Source organism: Polyodon spathula, chromosome 38 (genome assembly GCF_017654505.1).
Source record: "Polyodon spathula isolate WHYD16114869_AA chromosome 38, ASM1765450v1, whole genome shotgun sequence".
In the NCBI taxonomy this organism is placed as follows: domain Eukaryota; kingdom Metazoa; phylum Chordata; class Actinopteri; order Acipenseriformes; family Polyodontidae; genus Polyodon; species Polyodon spathula.
Window position 1 is genome coordinate 2,075,071 of NC_054571.1, and position 27,818 is coordinate 2,102,888.

Here is a 27,818-nt window from a genome sequence, read left to right on the forward strand (position 1 = left end):
ATTTCCTCCAGTTCTTTCTTTCACTTGCCCTGTCCACAGTGTGTAAAGCAGCAGAATTAAGTTTATTTGTTCTGTCCATCAAATAAAGCGTAACAAGCGAACATGCAGCTCTACTCGGAGCTGTGTGGTTCCAGCCCCTCCGTCCCTCCCTGTCAGTAATTGCAGGGGCGGTGCCAGACGGCTCTGTAATTTCAAAGGGGGCGGTGGCCTTTGTTTTAAAAGGATATCCCTAGGCAGGGTGAGGGGATCTGCAGCATGCCACTGACACTGCGCTGCGTGCCAGCATCTCTGCTGAGAACAGGACAACTTGAGTCTCTCGGACTGTAATAACTCTAGGCAGCCTGGAGACAGGGGGTGAGGGGCAGCAAACTTATTTAACAAGCATGTTTAAAAAAAAAAACTAAAAAAGAGAGAAACCACAGCAAGTGGGAAAGAAAACTACTTCCCCACCAACATGCAACAGTTCCGGTAAGTTCAAACTAAATAACCTTATTTTATTTACCTAGAACTCTGCATTAAAACACACTAGAATCGGAATATTTCTTTTGTTGTTGTTTCAATGCGGTTGCTGGATTATCACCGCAGTGCTATCTGGTGCAGCTCTGCAACGTAACAGTGTTTCAAACTTTCCTCAGATTTGCTGCTTCATCACCTTCTCATTGTGTGCAAGAATAAGAAGAGCTCTCTTTGTGCTGATAAACTTGAAAAAATGAATCTCAGTTAATCTTGGAGTTACTCGCATACTGAATTGATACAATCACTGCATCCATCTCATTCAAGTTTGTTTTATTACTGATATTATTATTATTATTATTATTATTATTATTATTATTATTATTATTATTATTATTATTATTATTATTATTATTATTATTATTATCCAAAAAACAACCCACCATAAAAACCTTATTTTCCTATTTCTGGATTCTCTTTATAGTTTTAGATTTTTTTTTTAAAATCACGCATTTGTTGCTAAATTGTTTGAACCAACTGCTAAATCCCAGTTGAGTCAGTTTATTACTCCCCTTAATGCATTTACAATGATCACTTTCCTTTACTCATAAATTCAAAAACTCATTTTTCATTGCCGTTTAAATAATCATTTTAAATTCTCGTTTATTAATAACTTGAAATTGCCTAAATATAACAAAACATTCACTGAGTAATGATTATATCCTCCATAACTGTAAATGATATTATTTTAAATAAACGTGGTTATTGAAATAAAACAAAGCTGCAGTGTTAATGGCTGTGCAGTCAGTAGCTATGCACTTTGAAACAGCACGGGTTACAGGATCGTTCTGAGCTGGGTTCATGGGTTTGCAGAGATCCCGAATTTACGCTATAGAAACTGATGGGTTCCATGTGTTGTTGTGTTGCTGTGTCTGTAGCAGAAGAACTATTGGAAAGTGTATTTTGAGCTTGTTTCGCACGCAGGTGTTACAGCAGACTAATTGCACTTCTGTGATACTGGAACTCACTTTGACAGCAGATACAGGAGACCCTCTTTCTATCCAATGAACCATCAGAAAGTTTAAAAACAATAAACTTCCCATTCACAAGTCCTTCAGTTTGAGTGCTTTGCTGCATAATGTGGTTCCGTGACTAGTTTTATATTTAAAACGATGACTTCACTCATTCAGTTCTCGAGTGTATTAAAATGGTGGCGTGGGAAAAGAACCACGGTATGCTAAGAGGGACAAAACAGAGGAGTGTGTTTGACAGCCCTATTATATATATATATATATATATATATATATATATATATATATATATATATATATATATATACGCACACACACACACACACGCACGCACACACACACACACACACACACACACACACGCACGCACACAATGAATAAGAAAAGAAATTGATAAACTCAAGTAGCAACAATGCTTTGGCTTCTGCCTTCTTCAGATAGCATGGTAGAGATCGCCAGTCTGATGATCTTTAAACATTGCATTATGTCTTTCCCAGTGCACTCTGGGCCACCCTCGCCATGACACATACACACACACACACACGTAAATGCACAAGTACACCCACACACATGCGTGTGACTACACTTGATTTTAACAAGCTATCTAACTCAAACTGCCTTACACTAATTCTACCTGAGGCTGTGTTTACTTCTAGCTTTGTTACTTTACCATGAAGATTTTTTCTCTTTTGAGAAAAAGGTTTTGGAAAGCAGCAAACTCAGTAGACCTGTACTCTAGATTACAGCAGCGTGCAGTCATGGGCATGTCACTTCTTCAAAAAACAAACAAACAAACAAGGTGCAAGACCCCTATTCTCAGTGACAGCAGCGGTACCGTTCTCAGACTCGTCGCTACTCTGGGTACATCAATCCAGGCTCTTTGGCTGATTCTCACATTCCCTGAATAAAGTGTTCCACAGTAACAAGACAGCAAAGTGTAATAAAGCACAGTGAAAGCATGATAAAGCAGTGAGGTATGGTTACCCATATACAAAATAAAGAAAAACATGGTAACCCACAGAAAAAGCATTGCACAACCATGGGAAAAGCACAGTGAAAAACTGCAAGTGACTGTGCAGATTAACTTTTAAAGGGTTGCATTACAGTACAAAAAAAAAAAAGCTATAACCTGCACTTTTAAACACAATTATTTTGCTCTCAGTTTAAATCAGTCGAGACAAGAAGGGAAGGGAGACTCCATTTAATTACACTTCAATTTCAATTCATTTTAAATTCAGAAAGCATTTCAAGTCCAAGGCACTAGGTAGCTAACATTACATTCCCCATAATTACACTGGGCCTTATTTCAGGCTGTATCAAGCTCCTGCAGAGCGCTGCTTTGTCATTAACGAGCGAGATCACCCATGACTAAAACTAACCAGGAGCTACAATGGGACGTCCTGAAACTTTAATTTAGGGGCCGGGTAAAATGTATTAACGAGGCCCTGGGACGATCACGCCTTTGAGCAGAAAGAAAAAACATTTAAAAAAAGAAAACAAATGAAAAGATATTCCTGTAGTGGATCCAAGGAGTGGAACAATGGGATTAATTATGATATTCAAACTAAGACCATTTAATTTACAATTGCAGTAAAAACTAAAAACAGGCACACAGTGAAGTAACTCTTACTGTAAGAATCTCAGATAAAGAACATTTCTAACTTAACAACTTCTGATTGCTATTTTTCTTACTGGTTTTGAGATTTATATATATATATACTGTGTGTGTGTGTGTTGTTGTTTTATTAAAATAAAATGGGGGCATGCTTTGCTTTGGTTTTTTTTACATACATTAAAATGAAGCTTAAACTTTTCATATTTAACCAGGATTGTGAGTGATGGAGAGATGCAAGATTGCTTACAAACAGGCTGCTCACATTGTAAAAGACTTGATCAGTTTGGTAAATATCTTGCGTCTCTATAATCACATGAGCTTAATCCAGGATATCACAAGCCTGCAGTGTGTTACTCTTTACTGGTTATTACTGTACACTCACTTCTGATCACATGTGCTACATTTTGAAAGATTTCTTGTAAAGCACAAAACGTTTAAATTGTAGGGGCTTTAAACTTTTGCAAAACAAAAAATACTAAGTGGCCAATTTTACTCAGGAGAAGAATGCTTTGGTAATCGGCCTTTATGAATCATAATTAGGAAAACTATGAGTCAATTAAGAGAGCCGTTTTTGTGTGTTTCATGCATTTAAAACTAGGAGTCAGGTACAGAGCTGTATCTGTGTGTTTCATGCATTGAAAACTAGGAGTCAGGTACAGAGCTGTATCTGTGTGTTTCATGCATTGAAAACTAGGAGTCAGGTACAGAGCTGTATCTGTGTGTTTCATGCATTGAAAACTAGGAGTCAGGTACAGAGCTGTATCTGTGTGTTTCATGCATTGAAAACTAGGAGTCAGGTACAGAGCTGTATCTGTGTGTTTCATGCATTGAAAACTAGGAGTCAGGTACAGAGCTGTATCTGTGTGTTTCATGCATTGAAAACTAGGAGTCAGGTACAGAGCTGTATCTGTGTGTTTCATGCATTGAAAACTAGGAGTCAGGTACAGAGCTGTATCTGTGTGTTTCATGCATTGAAAACTAGGAGTCAGGTACAGAGCTGTATCTGTGTGTTTCATGCATTGAAAACTAGGAGTCAGGTACAGAGCTGTATCTGTGTGTTTCATGCAGTAGCACGCTTGAGGACTGATATATTTTAAACAATTTAAACAGTTTTCAATTACCTGACTGGGTCTCTTTTTACTACCCAGGTTCTGACTATTAATTTGAGAATTCAATGAAAATGTAGAAAATATGACAATGCAGTTGTAAGCGCGGGTCTCCGGCCTGGTGTAATAAAGACGACGTTGAGACAAGTTTTGAAAATTCGTTTGAACTCTGTCAGAGCCGGGCATTTAGTTATAATGCCCTTGTCTTTGAAACTTGCTCCCGATTCCTATCAGGGATGCAACACAACTGAATCTTTGAAATCCTGTTTGAAAGCGTATTTGTTTGGGTCTGTTTATTTGTAGCTGGCTTATATATTAGACACAGGATTTTATATATTTTTTTTTGTAAAGCACCCTGGAAGGCTTGCATGAAGGGCCCTATATAAGTGCAATTTGTATTATTATTATTATTATTATTATTATTATTATTATTATTATTATTATTATTATTATTATTATTATTATTATTATTATTATCATTTTATAAAAAATTGTAGTAGTCAATAGACAGATCATAGGCATTGCTCTGTTTCATTTTGTTGTGCTGGCTTGCTGGCATATTGTAGAACCCTTTCTTTGACAAATCCATAAATGTTTTATTTCAATCTGTAATCAATCTGTAGGTACGAGCATTCAGTGTTTTAATGTAATTTAAACCACGTTAAAAACTGTAAATATAAACACACCCACACGTGTGCATTTTGTTATTTCTTTTGTTGACACAGTATTTGTCAGCATTAGTATACCAAAAACGTTTTTATTCACAGACTTTTTGTATTTATATTTTAATTTCTTTTCTGCACACACTCCCCTTTGTTAGCAGGGAAAGTCAGGCAGCAATCGGAGAGGCGCGCACACATCCCAGATAAAAGCAAGAGTATTAATACAAAAACAAGGTTCAAAAAAGGAAACGTCAAGAAACAATGCAAATACTTCAATACAGGCTTCTGCAGTGTATTTCTATTGAAGCAGCGCGACGAGTTACGCGAGACGGCTGGTTTGATTATCTGCTGTCTGAAGCGCAGTAAGGGCAGGTCCAAAATAAGCTGTTTAGCATCTAAACTGGCAATTAGTCAGCTTGGCAACAGACAGAAATGGAATCTAGACACATTAAGGAACAAAATGATACCCAAAAACCTTGGTCTGATGGGGGTGCAGCCACTCAGAAACGAGGGCTTTCTGAGTCCGGGCTCCGGGACTAGAGCTTTCTATACTGTATATTAAATTAGTGCCATAGGGAATGAATGACGGAATGCTAAGACGGTCAAGACAGAGGAGTGCGATCAACGTGTGTTAAAAAATGAATCTCCAAGGAAATGAACGCATTAATCACAGAAGAAAACTGCAATTAATTGACAGCCCTAATAGATATATATATATATATATATATATATATATATATATATATATATATATATATATATATATATATATATACATATATACATACATACATATATATATATATATATATATATATATATATATATATATATATATATATATATATATATATATATATAAAAAGGGAAACAAAACTGAACCAGGTAACTACAGACCAGTAAGCCTGACTTCTATTATATGGAAACTTATGGAAACTATAATAAGATCCAAAATGGAAAATTATCTATATGGTAACAGGGTCCTGGGAGACAGTCAACATGATTTTAGGAAAGGGAGATCGTGCCTAACTAACTTGCTTGATTTTTTTGAGGATGCAACATCCATAATGGATAATTGCAAAGCATATGACATGGTTTATTTACATTTCCAGAAAGCTTTTGACAAAGTCCCGCACAAAAGATTAATTCTCAAACTGAACGCAGTAGGAATTCAAGGAAATGCATGCACATGGATTAGGGAGTGGTTAACATGTAGAAAACAGAAAGTACTGATTAGAGGAGAAACTTCAGAATGGAGTGTGGTAACCAGCGGTGTACCACAGGGATCAGTATTAGGTCCTCTGCTATTCCTAATCTACATTAATGATTTAGATTCTGGTATAGTAAGCAAACTTGTTAAATTGTCAGGCGACAATTGAATTTAAATCAAGGGAAGTAATATTAAAATTGTACAATGCATTAGTAAGACCTCATCTTGAATACTGTATTCAGTTCTGGTCACCTCGATACAAAAAGGATATTGCTGCTCTAGAAAGAGTGCAAAGAAGAGTGACCAGAATTATTCCGGTTTTAAAAGGCATGTCATATGCAGACAGGCTAAAATAATTGAATCTATTCAGTCTTGAACAAAGAAGACGACGCAGCGATCTGATTCAAGCATTCAAAATTCTAAAAGGTATTGACAATGTCAACCTAAGGGACCTTTTCTAACTGAAAAAAGAAACAAGGACCAAGGGTCACAAATGGAAATTAGACAAAGGGGCATTCAGAACAGAAAATAGGAGGCACTTTTTTACACAGAGAATTGTGGGAGTCCAGAACCAACTCCCCAGTAATGTTGTTGAAGCTGACACCCTAGGATCCTTCAAGAAGCTGCTTGATGAGATTCTGGGATCAATAAGCTACTAACAACCAAACGAACAAGATGGGCCGAATGGCCTCCTCTCGTTTGTAACCTTTCATATATTCTTATGTCCCAGCGCTATTTTAAAAGAACGGACCAAATCATATTGGCGTGCAGTGTTGCAGGTTACAAAGTGTTTGAAGGCTGACAGGAATTCCTCTGATCTGTAAGAAGTTTCACTGGCAGTGTTATTGTATTTGGCGCAGTGTGATCACTTTGGTAATTTAGCACAATGTTGTGCATTTCCCCCATGCTTCTCCTTGCAGTTTCCTATATTTTACCCTGGTTTTCCATGTTGTTAACATGCTTTACCACACCTATCTGTGCTTTGCAGTGCTTGTCTGTGTTGTACCATGCTGTCACTGTGCTTTATTACACTTTGCTGTGCTTTTATTACACGCGTTTTATTTATGGATTTTTTTTCCCCATAAATGAACTCCAGTTTGGTGTTTAGGAAACAGTTTCTATACCCGCTGGAATTTAATTCTCGTGTTGAAAACAATCCCCAATAACCCTTAAGGCCACACAGCTTGTTGCAATGTTATCTGGCAGCTTTGGGAAGAATTTATCGGAGATTATCCTTTTTTTGCACGTTCAAACACAGCAAAGATATCTGTCACCCAGATCGAGTTGCCATGAGGGAGAGGGAGAGGGAGAAAGGGGGGAAAAAGAGGTGGCATAAATCTGTGCAAAATATGTATCAGCTGCAGCCCCCTCATTTCAACACATATCTGTTCTTACTTGTATGTTTGATATCTATATAAATACACAAATATTTCTGTACATTTTCTGCATTAACTCTGGCAGGGCTTGTCATGAGACTTTTCACTCCCCCTCATCACAGTGCTGCAGGGACCTGTCCAGCACTCCCCCTCATCACAATGCTGCAGGGACCAGCCCAGCACTCCCCCTCATCACAGTGCTGCAGGGACCAGCCCAGCACTCCCCCTCATCACAGTGCTGCAGGGACCAGCCCAGCACTCCCCCTCATCACAGTGCTGCAGGGACCAGCCCAGCACTCCCCCTCATCACAGTGCTGCAGGGACCTGCCCAGCACTCCCCCTCATCACAGTGCTGCAGGGACCTGCCCAGCACTCCCCCTCATCACAGTGCTGCAGGGACCAGCCCAGCACTCCCCCTCATCACAGTGCTGCAGGGACCAGCCCAGCACTCCCCCTCATCACAGTGCTGCAGGGACCAGCCCAGCACTCCCCCTCATCACAGTGCTGCAGGGACCAGCCCAGCACTCCCCCTCATCACAGTGCTGCAGGGACCAGCCCAGCACTCCCCCTCATCACAGTGCTGCAGGGACCAGCCCAGCACTCCCCCTCATCACAGTGCTGCAGGGACCAGCCCAGCACTCCCCCTCATCACAGTGCTGCAGGGACCAGCCCAGCACTCCCCCTCATCACAGTGCTGCAGGGACCAGCCCAGCACTCCCCCTCATCACAGTGCTGCAGGGACCAGCCCAGCACTCCCCCTCATCACAGTGCTGCAGGGACCAGCCCAGCACTCCCCCTCATCACAGTGCTGCAGGGACCAGCCCAGCACTCCCCCTCATCACAGTGCTGCAGGGACCAGCCCAGCGCTCCCCCTCATCACAGTGCTGCAGGGACCAGCCCAGCGCTCCCCCTCATCACAGTGCTGCAGGGACCAGCCCAGCACTCCCCCTCATCACAGTGCTGCAGGGACCAGCCCAGCGCTCCCCCTCATCACAGTGCTGCAGGGACCAGCCCAGCGCTCCCCCTCATCACAGTGCTGCAGGGACCAGCCCAGCGCTCCCCCTCATCACAGTGCTGCAGGGACCAGCCCAGCACTCCCCCTCATCACAGTGCTGCAGGGACCAGCCCAGCACTCCCCCTCATCACAGTGCTGCAGGGACCAGCCCAGCACTCCCCCTCATCACAGTGCTGCAGGGACCAGCCCAGCACACCCCCTCATCACAGTGCTGCAGGGACCAGCCCAGCACTCCCCCTCATCACAGTGCTGCAGGGACCAGCCCAGCACTCCCCCTCATCACAGTGCTGCAGGGACCAGCCCAGCACTCCCCCTCATCACAGTGCTGCAGGGACCAGCCCAGCACTCCCCCTCATCACAGTGCTGCAGGGACCAGCCCAGCACTCCCCCTCATCACAGTGCTGCAGGGACCAGCCCAGCACTCCCCCTCATCACAGTGCTGCAGGGACCAGCCCAGCACTCCCCCTCATCACAGTGCTGCAGGGACCAGCCCAGCACTCCCCCTCATCACAGTGCTGCAGGGACCAGCCCAGCACTCCCCCTCATCACAGTGCTGCAGGGACCTGCCCAGCACTCCCCCTCATCACAGTGCTGCAGGGACCAGCCCAGCACTCCCCCTCATCACAGTGCTGCAGGGACCAGCCCAGCACTCCCCCTCATCACAGTGCTGCAGGGACCAGCCCAGCACTCCCCCTCATCACAGTGCTGCAGGGACCAGCCCAGCACTCCCCCTCATCACAGTGCTGCAGGGACCAGCCCAGCACTCCCCCTCATCACAGTGCTGCAGGGACCAGCCCAGCACTCCCCCTCATCACAGTGCTGCAGGGACCTGCCCAGCACTCCCCCTCATCACAGTGCTGCAGGGACCAGCCCAGCACTCCCCCTCATCACAGTGCTGCAGGGACCAGCCCAGCACTCCCCCTCATCACAGTGCTGCAGGGACCAGCCCAGCACACCCCCTCATCACAGTGCTGCAGGGACCAGCCCAGCACACCCCCTCATCACAGTGCTGCAGGGACCAGCCCAGCACTCCCCCTCATCACAGTGCTGCAGGGACCAGCCCAGCACTCCCCCCTCATGCTGCACAGTGCTGCAGGGACCAGCCCAGCACTCCCCCTCATCACAGTGCTGCAGGGACCAGCCCAGCACTCCCCCTCATCACAGTGCTGCAGGGACCAGCCCAGCACTCCCCCTCATCACAGTGCTGCAGGGACCAGCCCAGCACTCCCCCTCATCACAGTGCTGCAGGGACCAGCCCAGCGCTCCCCCTCATCACAGTGCTGCAGGGACCAGCCCAGCACTCCCCCTCATCACAGTGCTGCAGGGACCAGCCCAGCACTCCCCCTCATCACAGTGCTGCAGGGACCAGCCCAGCACTCCCCCTCATCACAGTGCTGCAGGGACCAGCCCAGCACTCCCCCTCATCACAGTGCTGCAGGGACCTGCCCAGCACTGCCCCTCACAGCCCTGCATTGTTCCAATGTTTTTGCATTACGTCTGCCCCTGTCTTCAAAGTCTTACAGCGTCTACAGAATCTGTCAACATGCCTTTCTATTAAACCCTTTAGGTTCAGACAGTAAATACTTGAAGGGAGCCGGGCGGTTTCAAACTAAACCAGTGTTTCTCAATCCTACGAGGGCTTGAAACTCACACTAGCCCTGCTGCACCCAGTCCTGGCATTCAGCAGCAACCCTCAATTAAGTCTATTACTGAAATCGTCAGGAGTTTAATAATGTTAAATACACGGTTCCTCCCTCACAGTAACCCTACAGACCACTCATGCGGTGATGACAAGTGTGCTCAGCTGAGAGCTTGTTTACTGTCAATGCTGGGGTACACACCTTCCGATAAAAGGAGGGGGCACTATTTATTTTAAAAACAACCCCCGCTGGACCACACAGTTTATTTGATTCCCTGTTTCCATTCACACCCAGTGATTTATATTGCTCCAAACTTCAGGGAATTCTAATTTATGTTAAGAAAATAAAAAAATAAATAAAAAACAACAATAATAATAATAATAACAATACCAGGGTCTAAATTGGTAAGAAAAAGGGAAAGGCCAAAATGGCCTTCAGTTCAATGCATTTGAGGAACCAAGCCACTAAACTTCAGTCAAGGCCAAAGTTATGAGGATTCATATATAAAGCTAATTATTGGCCACAGAAAAGAAAAACAGTTTAACATAATGATAATAAATATTTATTTATTCATAAAATGCGGGGGGCGGGGGGGGCGGTTTGTTAACCAGCAGTCTAGACAGGGCTCCAGACTCATTTAACTAGGAGCCAGTGGCTCCGGTCGCCAAATCCAGTTGCTGGAGCCTTCAGGAGCAAGCGGGTTTCTATCATATTCAACTGCTTAAAATACAACAACCTGCTCAGACAATGAAGTGATGCTAAAATGTCTGGTGGTCTGAGAGCATGCAACACATCTACATTTGTACTGTTCATGTACAGTAATTACTGACAGTTTCAGTGAGTTTCGTTGTGTTCTTTACAGTATTAAACACACTATCATATATCTGACATATTTCCAGACCATTCCTCTTCATTGCCAATCTGAAAGCTCACTTGAACGGCAGTGTTTCTACTGGAATAAGCTGCAGTGCATTTCATTCTGAATTCCCTAAATGGTTTGTTTTTTTCAGCACACTTCCTAATTACAGTCCCAAGTGTTTATGTGTTCTGCTGTCACATTTCTTAAAATGGTCACTGAGAAAAAAACTCAGTTTTTCCCTGACCCTTTTAGTATAAAACCCATTATGGTAACGCCTTAAATTAACCGTGCCTGCTTCCTTGGCTGAAGAGATATCGGGTGCAGACTCTGACCAATTTAGCCAATGGCCTTCTAAGAATGATCTCTGTGAAAGGACCCATTGGCTAAATTGGTCAGATTCTGATCTCCGTGAACGCACCCATTGTGATGAGCTCGTCGTGGAGAAAGACAATAGTTCATTGGACTTGATACAGTAACCTTTTCACTTCCGTTATTCATTTATTTTTAACAGTTGATCTTTTGCTGCGTTTCAGCCCTGAAGTTCATTATCACTATTTTCTTCATTTTAAGTTTTCAGGGCATTTTGTTAATGGCAACATAAAGATCTTAAGTATATTTGTAGTGATGTTTTTCGCTGTTATTGTTCTAAATTGCATGAATGCAGCATTTCATTGTAAGCAACACTTTTCTAAAAGTACTCAAACGTGTTTGTGACACACCTGCTGCAGGAGCCTGGAGCTGTCGTACTGTGCTGGTGTTAATACAGCTCCTTGCAGGCATTTGTGTTTGATCACACTGTTCACACACCTGACTTTAAAACATGTGATTTGACAGGTGTCACAGGAAATTTGGAGACCGAGGGTAAAAAAAATAGATATGGACTGTACTGAACATTGTCAAATTGTTTGTTTTTTTCAGCACACTTCCTAAGTTTATGTGGAATTATGTATTTGTTAAAATGTGTAATAACTTTATAAATATTGAACAGGAATTTGTAAGACCCCTTCTCAATACAGCTGAGAGGAAATGATCTCTATTATCTGTATTCATTTTTAATACAGTCCAGTGGCGATGAAAGCATTTTACGATTGGGGGGGTGGGTTCCCTCTGTGCTATTTTTAGCGTTCCCATCGAAACACAATTTGTCAGTTAATATTGAAAAATAATGAATGCCCTCCCTAAATCACAGTGAGATCTTAAACAAACGCAACTGAATTGCGACCAAAGCATGAAAATCACAGAAATGTAGCTCTGGTGCCTGAATTATGAAGCAATTAAAGCCACACAAGCAGCGTTTCGTTTTTTATTTCATAAAAATACCTGCCTGATGATGCAGACTGGTGAAATAACCAACATTATTTAATGGCAACTGTATGCATGTTGCATGTGTATGCAGACATGTTTTACAGTAACTCGCTTACAAAATAATCAAGCCCAGCAAAGTTTCTAGACTGACTGGGTACTTCACATAAAGCTGGAACACAAAAGCGAGTCTAGACGTACCTGTGTATTTACAGTTCACAGGCATAACATGTCAAACAAAAATGCGCTCGCCACGTTTCAGACACTGCCAAGCACGGCCAATAGCACTGCCAAACCTTTTTAACTGTTGCGTCTTTCTCTTTGCTTGAATTGCTGCTGTACTGTCTGTACAGCAGCAGGTGTGAGTCAGTGCTCTTCACTCCAGGTAGGTATCTCCCCTCTTAAAACAAATGTGAAACAGAATAAAAGTACCCGGAACTTTTTATTTTTGAATTAGGAGTTGAGTGAGCGTTTGTGTGTTTGTGTGAGTATTAAAAGCTGCCGACAGGTGCTAAAATGTATCAGCTAAAGTAAAATTAAAAAAAATAATAGTTTTAGCGATTATAAACATGCAGTGCCCTCCATGTGTTAGTGCTGATGGTGCTGTTTGTTCAGGAACTTGTATTCAGAGTAATCGCTCTGCACCCAGCTGTTTGATTGCTAGCTTGTCATTCAAGCCGGAGACGAGCTGCTCTTCCTGTTGTGCTGACAGCTCCTCCACGTATTTTTCAGGTTAAAGGGAATTTCCGATCAATTATTTTAATATACAGATATTAAATCTTACATGCCTTAGAGACTCAGAGTTGGCGAGGGCGGGGGGAGGCAAAAACATTTCTGTTGTGGCTGTTCTGCCACCTATTATTTAGACTATATATCAATATTGAAATAGTGTATTTATTATTATAAATATTATTATTGTTATGTGTACTACACGTGCACGACAACCAAATTAGCTTATTTGTTAACATGGCTTTAAAACAAACATGCACGCAAAAGAATACAGGTGTAGCGCTGCCTGCTGAATTCCTGTTTACTGATCACTAATCACAATAACAGCCCTTAGATACGCTCACCACAGACAAACACAAACGTGACTCTGCATACTGAAGCAGTGAGGTATGGCAGGAACGACATTTCTCAATCAAAAAGTATGGGTTTGTCAAAGAGTAATTTCAACCACACACACGTACACGTATAACTAAAAAAATGTTTTTTTTTTAATTCTATTTATTTTTTTGCTAAAAACATTTCAGTAAATATTCAAATACAGCCATTTGTTAAAGAATGAAAAAAAAAAAATCGCACATTACAATCGATCTCCTGAAGATAAAAATAAATTAAACATTTATTTACTTTACACCTAGATAGACAAGATGTAACATTAAAAAAACAGTAACTTGTACCTTTTAAATAACTAATGTTGTGCTTTGGTTCTGTACATTTATTCAATTTCTAACGAACCCTGCCTTAAGATCAGAAATTCGCGCATGAGCAGTATAAGCGAGATCTACTTTTTTTTCACAGTCTGCCAATTTCCTACGTCACCGGCTTTTTTTCCCCCTTTACAGAGTGACATCACAGCGTATTTGCAAACCCTGCAATCCTGTTATTGTTTGGACCCAAGCAACTCCTAATACAGGCATCCCGAGCTGCTGTAGTGAAAGGGCACCAGTCTGCGTGAACAGACAAACATTGTGAGGAGCATTGTAGCAATACGGGCACCCACACACACACACACACTGACACAAACACACCTATACTGTATAATAAAGATAATACACATTTCAACAACAACAACAACAAGAAGAATAAAATTAAATCAAAATATTCCGGTCTGGAAAAATGTAGTGAGTGGGAGGGAATCTGCAATGGAAATGTTTAACTAGTCTCAGTCTGGACTGAACTGTCTCATGTGCCTATTTGTGTGTGAGTACTGTAGGTCTGATGGTCTAAGGAAACTATGCGACAGATTTGCCATGGAAAAAGAGCCTGGGTAACATACTTCTATAGTTAACTCACTCCCCAAGCACTGTCTGCTGCACTGAACTTCCTGAACATTACAGCCTCACATATTGCTGGCGAGGCGGGACTCTGCTAATGCTATACTTGCACTGCTGCTTTTAACAAGGAACAAATGAACATCCATTATCAATCTAAGTGATGCATCCAATTCCCAACATCGCTTATTAGAATAGCACCTTAAATTCCCTTTAAGAGTGAAGGAAACGAACAGGATAGCAGTATCAACCAACGATCATTTGGGTGCGGTTTTGCAATGTTTAGTAAGGAATTTGTGAAAGAAGGGGGGAAGGGTGGAATGTTTCAGTGCACGATTAGGTTGGGTCAGATGTCCAGGGGCAGTGGGGGGGTGGTAGAAGAAGGGCAATGCCTGCTTGCTTGCTAGGTCATAAATTCCAGGTTAAAGTGAACATAACAACCGCAACAGGGGGGGCAATCATGCCCCACAGCTATCCTCTAGTATATGAGTTTAGGGGGTAGGGATGGATGAATTGTCTGCTGCGTGCCAAATCCTGATAGGAGCAGGGGATGTTATGTGGAAACTATATAACCCATGTATGTGCTTTACCCCGGTAGAATACACTAGTTACTGATGAAGTGACTGTTATTCTCCGGAGCGCTCTGTATTTTGATGACCACTGCAATAAACCTTTGATGCAACGATCGGTGTGATGGATTGTCTCTGATCATCTCTGCACTTCATTACTAGGAGTGTAATTCACTACAGGAGTGTCCCCTAGTAGAAGCACAGCAATGTGTAATAAAGCAATGGTAAGCATTGTAAGGCCCTGGGAGGTATGGTAAAGCACAGTAAGAAACATGGTTAATTATGGTAAAGAGTTAAAAAAATACAAATGACAGTATTAGACTTGGGAAATGTAATGTAAACAAACTGGACTGTCAGCGGGGCCCGGAGGGATATGTGGCTGGAGGGATGTTGCTGTGAACACACACCAAGGAAGTGAAGCTGAAGCTGACTGAGACACTGACTGCCTGCAGCTTTTAATGAAACTAGAACTATGGCAGAGTGCAGCAAACCGACACCAAGTAATCATACTGGAGAGTTCATTGAAAGCTGATCCTGCAGCCCTGCAACCCTGAAGAAGCTTGTCATGTTTACACACAGTGCTTGCCTCGGGTCGAATGAGAAAGAAAAATAAATACATAAAACACAGCAATAATAAGGGAGAACAAAAGACGTGATGGCTTCACTGAGCATTATTGAACTGGACTGCGTTGCTTCTGAGTCACTGCATCATGTGATGCCCCCACCCTCCCTCTCTCTCTCGTCTCTCTCTCTTAAATACAAAGACTGAAAGATAAAAAAAAAAAAAAAAAAAAAACCCTCAACCAAAAATAGCTGCCTGCTCTGAATGTGCTTCTCACGCACGGCGTACAGGCTCTGCCAGCTGGGAGGCAGGGAGGGAGGGAGAGTCTGTACAATGAAGGAAAAAGCAACAAACATGCCGTCAACATTTCATTAAACTATTCTGCTGTATACGTCTGTGTGTCGTGTTCTTGTTTACTTGAGCCAAACGTTAACTGTTTTGGCAAAACTCTGGAATAAAACTCTTGGCATGCCAAGAAACAGATTAAGCGAGAGAGCGCGAGAGAGCGAGAGAGAGAGAGAGAGAGAGAGAGAGAGAGAGAGAGAGAGAGAGAGAGAGAGAGAGAGCGAGAGAATGACAATGTCCCAGGGTTGTCTTTCACAATGGTTTTGGTTTTATATATATATATATATGTGTGTGTGTGTGTATTTCAAGTTTTACACAGAGAGTTTATTATTAATTTTACAAATGCAAATTATGTTTTAGTTATTTTTTGTTTTTAATTTCAGAGAGAAAATGCAATAAATGACAATTTGGAGTAAATAGCTTTCAGAATTTAGCCCACTGTTGAGACAACTTTATATAGTATCTCCACAGTCTCTTCATAATCCTACAATAATAACAAGAACAATGACGGCTGTCCTACTCTCTCTGTTTCTTTGCAGGCACCAAGCTGCACGGTTGCAGGGGTGGCCAGTCCTACTGGTTTTGAGCTGTACATACTGAGACAGCAAGGCAGGTAAAACCTGTAGCTTATCTGCAGTAAAGACAGCGCGTCTCTTTTAATTCAGTATTGTATCACAATGATATGTTGCAATAGCAGCCATCAGCAAAGGGCTTCAGAAGTCCTGCTTTTCATCACTCTTTTATTTGTACTTTTTGGTTTCTGTCTTTGTAACAGAGATTTTTCTGCTCTGACTAGTCCATAAACATTAGAGCTGCAGTCAGCAGGCAGCTTCCTGACAATAGCAATCAGTAATCAATGCATCGAGAACGGTCAGCACTCAAAAGCAAGGAGCACAACAATGAACACATGGGACTCAACTAAATACAACTAAAACATGCCTGTGCATATTATTATACACATGAATAAAACAAATACGCATTGACACAACTTTACTATTAAACAGCATGAAGCAATAACACAAAGAAAGCCTTCTAATTCAACTAAAAACACACGTGTGCTAGTAATATAATCCAAAGAGAGCCCCGGGGCATAAACCATCATTGAATATTCACCGATTAGCTGTGTTGATCAATAAGCCACTAGATCAATGAGTTGTTATGTCTCTACTAAACAATGCTACTCTGAGGGGTACAACACCTTGATAACATGGAACTGCAATTCTGCACAGACCACGGCCTTGGCATACTGTATTAACCAAAGCTAACGTAAAGGGTGGATCATCTGGCTTCACTAATGATCTGTACATTAACAGCTCGTGGGAGGGGGCGTCCCTTATAAAAGTGTCCCTGTAGTTAAAGTACAGCAAAGTGTAATAAAGCACAGCGGAAGCCTGGTAAAGCATCGGCAAGCTTTGTAAAGCACAGATGGTAAAGCGTATTAAAGTAACATGGTAAACTATGGTCAATTATAATTTGATCTTATTTTGTGTATGCATACTGTGACTTTAGTGTACCGTCACACGCCTAGATATCACACCTTTAAAATGTCAAGTTTGCACAGGTTTACGAAGGCAGGCATGCTTCAGAGTAGTGTCAGTGACAGAAACAATGCAAAGTGGTGCTGTGGAGCTCAGGTACAGTCACTGTGAAACTGGGCCAGGCGTTCTGCGGTTCACATCAGAGAGTGGAGAGCTGCGATGTACAGCGACTTCTAGGAAAACGGTTTGGGTTATTTCCTGGATAAGGCAACATCAAGGCAGACAAGATAGGCGGCTTAGAAAACTGCGGTCCTGTCACATTTGTTCTTAATATATAAAGATTATAATATTATACACAGTTTTAATATATGTAGCAACAGTAAGAGAACATTTTTGGTGAACATTCTGACTGGAAGTCTTTGTCAATGTTAGGTCAAATCAATTGAAGACATTGTGAAAGAATTCTAGTCGTTCTCAGACTTGTACAAGTTTATCTGGGGATTCAGCATAACAAGATGTTTAACGCAGAATTACAGTTTTTGTATTTTTATTTTAAAGTAGCAAACACAAAAATAGTTTTTGAACAAAATACCGAACTCCCTGGCAGCTCTCTCTAGCTCTCATTCTTTATCATCCAAAACTGTAAACACTCAGTGTTACATTTACTAATAAAAAACTAAACAAAATCAATTCAATGACAAACATTTCAACTAGGGGTCTTTCTTAAAAAGTAGCGGGGTTCCAAAAAATATAGCGTTACCCATCCCTGCGTGCTGCTACAACTGTTTAAATATAGCGTTACCCATCCCTGCATGCTGCTACAACTGTTTAAATATAGCGTTACCCATCCCTGCGTGCTGCTACAACTGTTTAAATATAGCGTTACCCATCCCTGCGTGCTGCTACAACTGTTTAAATATAGCGTTACCCATCCCTGCGTGCTGCTACAACTGTTTAAATATAGCGTTACCCATCCCTGCGTGCTGCTACAACTGTTTAAATATAGCGTTACCCATCCCTGCGTGCTGCTACAACTGTTTAAATATAGCGTTACCCATCCCTGCGTGCTGCTACAACTGTTTAAATATAGCGTTACCCATCCCTGCGTGCTGCTACAACTGTTTAAATATAGCGTTACCCATCCCTGCGTGCTGCTACAACTGTTTAAATATAGCGTTACACATCCCTGCGTGCTGCTACAACTGTTTAAATATAGCGTTACCCATCCCTGCGTGCTGCTACAACTGTTTAAATATAGCGTTACACATCCCTGCGTGCTGCTACAACTGTTTAAATATAGCGTTACACATCCCTGCGTGCTGCTACAACTGTTTAAATATAGCGTTACCCATCCCTGCGTGCTGCTACAACTGTTTAAATATAGCGTTACCCATCCCTGCGTGCTGCTACAACTGTTTAAATATAGCGTTACCCATCCCTGCGTGCTGCTACAACTGTTTAAATATAGCGTTACACATCCCCACGTGCTGCTACAACTGTTTAAATATAGCGTTACCCATCCCTGTGCTGCTACAACTGTTTAAATATAGCGTTACCCATCCCTGCGTGCTGCTACAACTGTTTAAATAATACAGCGTGCTGCTACAACTGTTTAAATATAGCGTTACCCATCCCTGCGTGCTGCTACAACTGTTTAAATATAGCGTTACCCATCCCTGCGTGCTGCTACAACTGTTTAAATATAGCGTTACCCATCCCTGCGTGCTGCTACAACTGTTTAAATATAGCGTTACAACTGTTTAAATATAGCGTTACCCATCCCTGCGTGCTGCTACAACTGTTTAAATATAGCGTTACCCATCCCTGCGTGCTGCTACAACTGTTTAAATATAGCGTTACACATCCCTGCGTGCTGCTACAACTGTTTAAATATAGCGTTACCCATCCCTGCGTGCTGCTACAACTGTTTAAATCCCTGCGTGCTGCTACAACTGTTTAAATATAGCGTTACCCATCCCTGCGTGCTGCTACAACTGTTTAAATATAGCGTTACCCATCCCTGCGTGCTGCTACAACTGTTTAAATATAGCGTTAGCGTTCCACATGCGTGCTGCTACAACATCCCTGCGTGCTGCTACAACTGTTTAAATATAGCGTTACCCATCCCTGCGTGCTGCTACAACTGTTTAAATATAGCGTTACACATCCCCGCGTGCTGCTACAACTGTTTAAATATAGCGTTACCCATCCCTGCGTGCTGCTACAACTGTTTAAATATAGCGTTACCCATCCCTGCGTGCTGCTACAACTGTTTAAATATAGCGTTACCCATCCCTGCGTGCTGCTACAACTGTTTAAATATAGCGTTACCCATCCCTGCGTGCTGCTACAACTGTTTAAATATAGCGTTACCCATCCCTGCGTGCTGCTACAACGTTACACATCCCTGCGTGCTGCTATTTAAATATAGCGTTACCCATCCCTGCGTGCTGCTACAACTGTTTAAATATAGCGTTACCCATCCCTGCGTGCTGCTACAACTGTTTAAATATCCCTGCGTGCTGCTAGCGTTACCCATCCCTGCGTGCTGCTACAACTGTTTAAATATAGCGTTACCCATCCCTGCGTGCTGCTACAACTGTTTAAATATAGCGTTACCCATCCCTGCGTGCTGCTACAACTGTTTAAATATAGCGTTACCCATCCCTGCGTGCTGCTACAACTGTTTAAATATAGCGTTACCCATCCCTGCGTGCTGCTACAACTGTTTAAATATAGCGTTACCCATCCCTGCGTGCTGCTACAACTGTTTAAATATAGCGTTACCACATCCCCTGCGTGCTGCTACAACTGTTTAAATATAGCGTTACCCATCCCCTGCGTGCTGCTACAACTGTTTAAATAGCGTTACACATCCCTGCGCTGCTACAACTGTTTAAATATAGCGTTACCCATCCCTGCGTGCTGCTACAACTGTTTAAATATAGCGTTACCCATCCCTGCGCTGCTGCTACAACTGTTTAAATATAGCGTTACCCATCCCTGCGTGCTGCTACAACTGTTTAAATATAGCGTTACCCATCCCTGCGTGCTGCTACAACTGTTTAAATATAGCGTTACCCATCCCTGCGTGCTGCTACAACTGTTTAAATAACATACCTGTAATTTTTTTTATTTAATTGTTAACATCCTGACAACTTTTTACACTTATAACTTTAAATTCTGTTTTAAGTTATTTTCAGAATGTCCGCTCTAGTGCTCTGATAGTGTCAGGTTTATTGCCCACACTGTCAAACAGGACACAGAACAGAAAAACCAGAGCACTTGTTATGGGTTTTTATTTTTTAAATCTGTCTTCCTGCAGTGATTTAGAGGACAGATCTCAAACCCCAGTGCACTAGAGCGGACATTTTGAAAAAAGCTTTGAAACAGACTTGTTGCAGTACGTGGGGTGTATGATGCTATATTTAAACAGCTGTAACAGTACGTGGGGTGTATGACGCTATATTTAAACAGTTGTAGCAGCACGTGGGGGTGTATGACACTGTTTTGGAACCTTGCTACTTACTCTTTAATTGGCTTTAATAGAAATACTAAAAGAAAGTTAATAAAGTAAATGAAAGTAATGCACGTCTCAATGCTGTCCTGTGCTTGATGCAGCTCAGCCCCCGTTCTTTGGCTTTTCGTTTTGTTTGCTTTTTCTCTGCCGTTTCTTCACTGAACAGCTGTTGTCGATGGGGATTCCCGGCAGCGTGATTTCAGAATAAACGGCAGAATCACATTGCCAGGGATTTCCAATCGCTGACAAGCAATAGATGATAGAGGCAGCAGACCTGCTAGCAGAGAGGCAGAGGGTGGAGGGGTTGAAAAGAAATAGCAAAGCTCCTGTTAAGGACGTGGTCTCTTTGATAAAAAGGTGAGGTAATAAGAGCATGGAGCACCGTGGTGCAGTGCTAATGTTCAAAATATAAATCACACAACTGTAACATCAAAATATTTATATTTATATATTTACATAACAGACTTAAACAGATATTTACATATGAGAAGCAATAACTGATTTTAACGTAGTGGTGCTTTGCTTCATAATATCCATGGAGAAAGACAGGGTCTTGTTATCTTGTACGATTCCATCCTCGAACTATTAAGTAGAGTGTCATGCCAAATTTTGCATTATTGTGAGATGTGTTTTGATGCAAACAAAGTACATCTTGTTTGTTATACCAGAAGTCCACATTTAAACCAGGGCGATGAATAGATGAGTAATAGTGTAAGCAATCACAGAGAAAAATGTCATGAAATGCTGACGCCTGCGCATGTCTCCAAATAATGCAAAATTCACAGGGTGCAAAATTCAACAATACACCGGCAACACTCTACTGACAGCCAACAGTGCCAGAGTTAACGCAGCCTGCAATGGAGTACGATGATTGAGTAACACTTGTGTGAGTGCTGTTTCTTTACCTAAGAGACTGACAGTGATTGGCATGAATAGTGTTTATTGTATCTTCATATAAAATAAACTTGTTATGTGTTTGTATTTTAGCAGTATTAGCAATAAAAGTATGTCTCGGCAAGCTTTCTGTACAAGAAAAGCATTTTAAATCCCACGATATTTCAATATGGAAATTATTGATAGAATTTCAAAATATGGATACTGGTGCCCAACACTAATATATTATATTATACACACAAACACTGTAAAGGGAGAGTTAAAGACAATATAAAACCCTCATTGATCAGAGCAGTGCTCTGTTATTTCGCAGTTGATAACAACACCTGTAAAATCTCCAGTGAGGATGTAAAGAGGTACAGGAGAATGGGGAGAGACTGGGAGGGAGGCTCTTGAGAGGCAGGGCTTAGTTCGCTGGTGAACAGAGTTATAAATCTCCCTGTGTTCACAGTGGCTAAGTTCCGCTGCTCTGAGCACTGGCACCTCTCCACACAGGCACTGCTGCACATTTAAACTGAAACTTTAACACACTGGGAATGTATACTGTACTAATGCAAAGGCAAAATATTACATAAGCATATCTATCTAGTTATCTATATATTTAGACTTTTGTTTTGTTTTTGTAATCTGTATGTTTTGGGTCTGCATGTGTGAGTGTGTCAGTCTGTGTGTCAGTCTGTATCTGCCTGTGTCAGTCTTTGTCTGTCTGTGTCAGTCTGTGTCTCTGCCTGTGTCAGTCTGTGTCTCTGCCTGTGTCAGTCCGTGTCTCTGCCTGTGTCAGTCCGTGTCTCTGCCTGTGTCAGTCCGTGTCTCTGTCTGTGTCAGTCTGTGTCTCTGCCTGTGTCAGTCTGTGTCTCTGCCTGTGTCAGTCCGTGTCTCTGCCTGTGTCAGTCCGTGTCTCTGTCTGTGTCAGTCCGTGTCTCTGTCTGTGTCAGTCCGTGTCTCTGCCTGTGTCAGTCCGTGTCTCATGTCTGTGTCAGTCCGTGTCTCTGTCTCTCTGTGTCAGTCCGTGTCTCTGCCTGTGTCAGTCCGTGTCTGTGTCAGTCCGTGTCTCTGTCTGTGTCAGTCCGTGTCTCTGCCTGTGTCAGTCCGTGTCTCTGCCTGTGTCTCTGTCTGTGTCTCTGTCTGTGTCAGTCTGTGTCTCTGTCTGTGTCAGTCCGTGTCTCTGCCTGTGTCTCTGTCTGTGTCAGTCTGTGTCTCTGCCTGTGTCTCTGTCTGTGTCAGTCTGTGTCTCTGCCTGTGTCAGTCTGTGTCTCTCCCTCTGCACGGGGCTCAATGATTTTAGCGCATTTTCTTTTTTTCACTGTAGCCTACTTGGCATACACTTTACAGAAATAATATATTTTTAAATTTACATAAAACAATTTGAGTGTACTTAATGCAGTTTTTTACTTTTGTGGTTGTCTTTTCCTGTCATTTTTGACATGCAGATTTGTGTTTCCTTTCATGATGGTTTAAAATCGTATAACTATAACAGGAGTTGAGGTGTAATGATAATTACAGATTATAATGCTAGTGAGGCTCAACAAAACGCTTGTCAAATGAAACTCTTGATTGTTGGAAAGTAAATGTGCCAATTATAGGATGTCTTTAATTGGCACATTTGTATAATGCAAGAAGAATGTCAAGATCAGCCAATATCATTAGCTTTACAAATACCAGGGGAGAACAGAAGCCAATAGGGAGTGAGAAGAGGCGGGACTAAGAACAGGACGCAAGCAGGAAAAGGAAAAAGGTGTGATCTGAAAAGTTTCACTGTGCTGCACACATACAGTTTAGTTTAGTGAAAATTAAACGGTTCTTGTCCTAAAGGCTGCTTGAGTAGGATAGCTGGCACAGTAATAGTACATTTGCTAGTATTTGAAATTGTATTTCTGCACGTGTGTGGGCCCCCCTGTGGCGTCTGTGTGTGTGACAGGTTCCAGGCTCCCCAGATCTTGCCTCCTGTGCCTACTGAGCTGATAATCAGTGCTTACAGTCTCACTGGCTCAGTTCAGCAGGAACAGGAGTCCTGCTCACACCAACCACTGCCTCCAAACTCCAGGGGCTGGTTGCACCAACTGTATTGAAAACAAGGAATAAACCAGATGGAAAATGTATGCCTGTTGCACCACCAGGACGGAAGTGTGTCTTTAAGATACACCTGTGCTTAAAAACTATGTCTTACAGGCGTATAAAATGAGTCTGAGGTGTATCTCCATGGACACGTCAGTTTAGAGTAAAGTGAAAAGTAGCAGAATGAGATGTGTTGTGGTACTCTGAAAGCAGCGGCGCTGCGGCGTGACCGTGTTGAGGGACAGGAGGAACGCCTCGGACATTTTCAACATGTCAAACAGAAACAGAGCCCTCTCACCAGCCAAACAGACACGCACCGCCTTGAGGTTTTTCATACAACTCACACTTTTAAAGTTAATACATTTAGAAAGTTTTTGATACAATTGCAAATATTTAAATATTTTTTCTTACAATTAACGCTACATTACCCATAAAATAATGTCATTATTAACTACCTGAAAATGAATGATCATTTTAGATAGCAATATATGACAGCTGACACAGAAATGTTTATTATTATTATTATTATTATTATTATTATTATTATTATTATTATTAAAAGCAAATAAACTTCTATTAGAAACATGTTAGAACATCAGAACAAACTGAACATTAGCTTCTAGCAGCCAGGAGCGGCTCTATAAATATGAGACCAGTATTTTGTTTTCTATGGACCGAATGGCCTCCTCGTTTATAAATTTTCCTATGTTCTTATGCAGTGCGCAGTCTCTTACAGGGAACCCATTCGTGACTGCCAGCGGCAGGTTACACACTGCAGTGCGCAGTCTCTTACAGGGAACCCATTCGTGACTGCCAGCGGCAGGTTACACACTGCGGTGCGCAGTCTCTTACAGGGAACCCATTCGTGACTGCCAGCGGCAGGTTACACACTGCGGTGCGCAGTCTCTTACAGGGAACCCATTCGTGACTGCCAGCGGCAGGTTACACACTGCGGTGCGCAGTCTCTTACAGGGAACTCATTCGTGACTGCCAGCGGCAGGTTACACACTGCGGTGCGCAGTCTCTTACAGGGAACTCATTCGTGACTGCCAGAGGCAGGTTACACACTGCGGTGCGCAGTCTCTTACAGGGAACTCATTCGTGACTGCCAGCGGCAGGTTACACACTGCGGTGCGCAGTCTCTTACAGGGAACCCATTCGTGACTGCCAGAGGCAGGTTACACACTGCAGTGCGCAGTCTCTTACAGGGAACTCATTCGTGACTGCCAGAGGCAGGTTACACACTGCGGTGCGCAGTCTCTTACAGGGAACCCATTCGTGACTGCCAGCGGCAGGTTACACACTGCGGTGCGCAGTCTCTTACAGGGAACTCATTCGTGACTGCCAGAGGCAGGTTACACACTGCGGTGCGCAGTCTCTTACAGGGAACTCATTCGTGACTGCCAGAGGCAGGTTACACACTGCGGTGCGCAGTCTCTTACAGGGAACTCATTCGTGACTGCCAGCGGCAGGTTACACACTGCGGTGCGCAGTCTCTTACAGGGAACTCATTCGTGACTGCCAGCGGCAGGTTACACACTGCAGTGCGCAGTCTCTTACAGGGAACTCATTCGTGACTGCCAGCGGCAGGTTACACACTGCGGTGCGCAGTCTCTTACAGGGAACTCATTCGTGACTGCCAGCGGCAGGTTACACACTGCGGTGCGCAGTCTCTTACAGGGAACTCATTCGTGACTGCCAGCGGCAGGTTACACACTGCAGTGCGCAGTCTCTTACAGGGAACTCATTCGTGACTGCCAGCGGCAGGTTACACACTGCGGTGCGCAGTCTCTTACAGGGAACTCATTCGTGACTGCCAGCGGCAGGTTACACACTGCAGTGCGCAGTCTCTTACAGGGAACTCATTCGTGACTGCCAGCGGCAGGTTACACACTGCAGTGCGCAGTCTCTTACAGGGAACTCATTCGTGACTGCCAGCGGCAGGTTACACACTGCAGTGCGCAGTCTCTTACAGGGAACTCATTCGTGACTGCCAGCGGCAGGTTACACACTGCAGTGCGCAGTCTCTTATTGTACAGGGAACTCACACAGGGATTTGCCAATATTTGCTTGAAAACAAGGCAAAAAGATTACAAACAACAAAACACGTTTAGAGTACGTATGCATTTTGCTGCTACAAGCACTGTACGATTAATTAGGGTTTTTCCATTTCATATGCAATCCTGTTCACATGAACGCGCATTCCTTATGCCAGGCGCAGATTATTAATGGTGGACGTATTTAAGCAGGTCTGTAGGCTGGTACAACCGGCACCATTACAATACTTAAGACCGACTTTTAAGACTTGGATTTACATCTGGCTGGTGCAACCCACCCAGGACTCCAACATCCAGTCACTCCACTCCCTGTAGAAAAGATCCCCACAATAAAATCAAAGCAGTGTGATTAAGACACAGTGCAGCATGGCAAAGCATAGGTCAAGATCTGGTGGTACTGTGTTAAACTATTACAGACTACTACAGTTTTGATAGACCAACGCTAACTGAAAAATACATCCAGGTTTGGTCTGTGGAAAAGGTGGCAATCCTAGTCAGTCCAGAGCACTCGGTAACGGTTACAGCGAACCGAAAAAAGAGTGGTAACTAAACAGGAAGTATGAGTAATCACCATGGCAACAGGGCAAACAAGGCAAAAACAAACCAATAGTGATCTCAGCTTCCTGGTATTAGCTGAAATCAATTTTACAGCAAACCACATTTTCCACATTTGAATCATATTTGAAATAAATCCTGTTTAAGCATCTTGGTTACAAACACACGCTAGACCTGCTGCTGCACCCAGTCCTGGGGTTCAGAACTCCCCTCAATGAAGTCTTATTATTGAAACAGATCAGGAGACAGGAGTTGGAGCAGGATTAGAAACTCACACTAGCCCTGCTGCTGCTGCTGCTGCACCCAGTCCTGGAGTTCAGTAAAGTCTTAGTGGAATTATCAGCACCCACAATACAGTGCTTTCTTAGAATTTTGCATTTATTTTTATTTAATGCACCCAACTTTATAACGTACTTCACAAACCTCAGCTTCCACAAAGAGCAGTTGCCATGGCAGCGCAGCAAAACAACACAGCAACACAGCAGGCAGCGGACAGGAAGTGGAACGTTCACCACCGCTTGAAAGTAACAGTGAAAGTACCAGAAACGCACACGCAGAGCGGGGAAATGATGTCACGCAGCCGTCAGCGTTTTCAGGTCTCTGTCTGACAGCTCTGCGGTAAAAGTCACACAGTAGCTAATCATGCTGGGTCAAATCACTCACTCACAGACATTCCTAATTTGTTAAAGCTTAAAATTTTCAATGTGTTTAAATCATGAAATTTAAACACTTCTGGACTGAAATTGAATATAACATCATTAGCAGACATTGTAGAAGACATTGTGCCATGTTCCCCACTGTGCTATAAGGCATGCCTTAAATCACTTACTAAACGAGGCTATAATCAAACGTTCTGTATTTCTGAATTACACCCGTTTCATATTGTTCTTTCAGTCTTAAGTAGCACTGATATTTTATATTGCATCTCTCTTAATGGGACACAACTTAAAATAAAGGGGGCATTTTCAACACAACTTGATAAAAAAAAAAAAAAAAAAAAAAAGTGTAAATTCTAGGCCATTATATTTAGGGTGCTGCGATATTGGGAGGTTGGGACCCCGGATCTACACGGTGCACCTCGAATATGTGGCAGGAGAGCGTACTCTAGCACTGCCCTCTGTGTTACTGGTCTGTGTTTATAAACCACAGGGGCACTGGGGTTCTTCCATAGTGATGTGGCTGCATGTGAACCCAAGATAATCTTAACATTGAAGACACTGAGAAAGACTTCTACTTGAAATGTTTGTCATTGAGTTTACATTGAAGACACTTAGAAAGACTTCTAGTGGAAACGTTTGTCTCTGAATTTATGAAGTTTCCTTCAGTATTTTCTGCTGAGTGTTTAATGGTTAGGTATGGCTGCAGATTAAGATTTACAAACACGTTCTTTAATGTTTCATCCACTAAACAGAGATTCATACTCAATAAATGAAAATTTTTTTTTTTTTTTTTTACACAGTACTTATTCCATGTCCTGATGTGGTAACAAGATCTGACCAAATAAAATGTTTACAATA

The 27,818-nt window shown here is 42.7% G+C and overlaps 1 long non-coding RNA gene across 1 annotated transcript; it reads left to right on the plus strand.

The window, feature by feature from the left end:
* Positions 1-222: 222 nt before the first annotated feature.
* On the plus strand, positions 223-27,818 carry LOC121304461. The gene is made up of 3 exons (XR_005947959.1): positions 223-468; positions 16,282-16,355; positions 27,761-27,818. It is a non-coding gene; the product is annotated as an uncharacterized LOC121304461 (long non-coding RNA).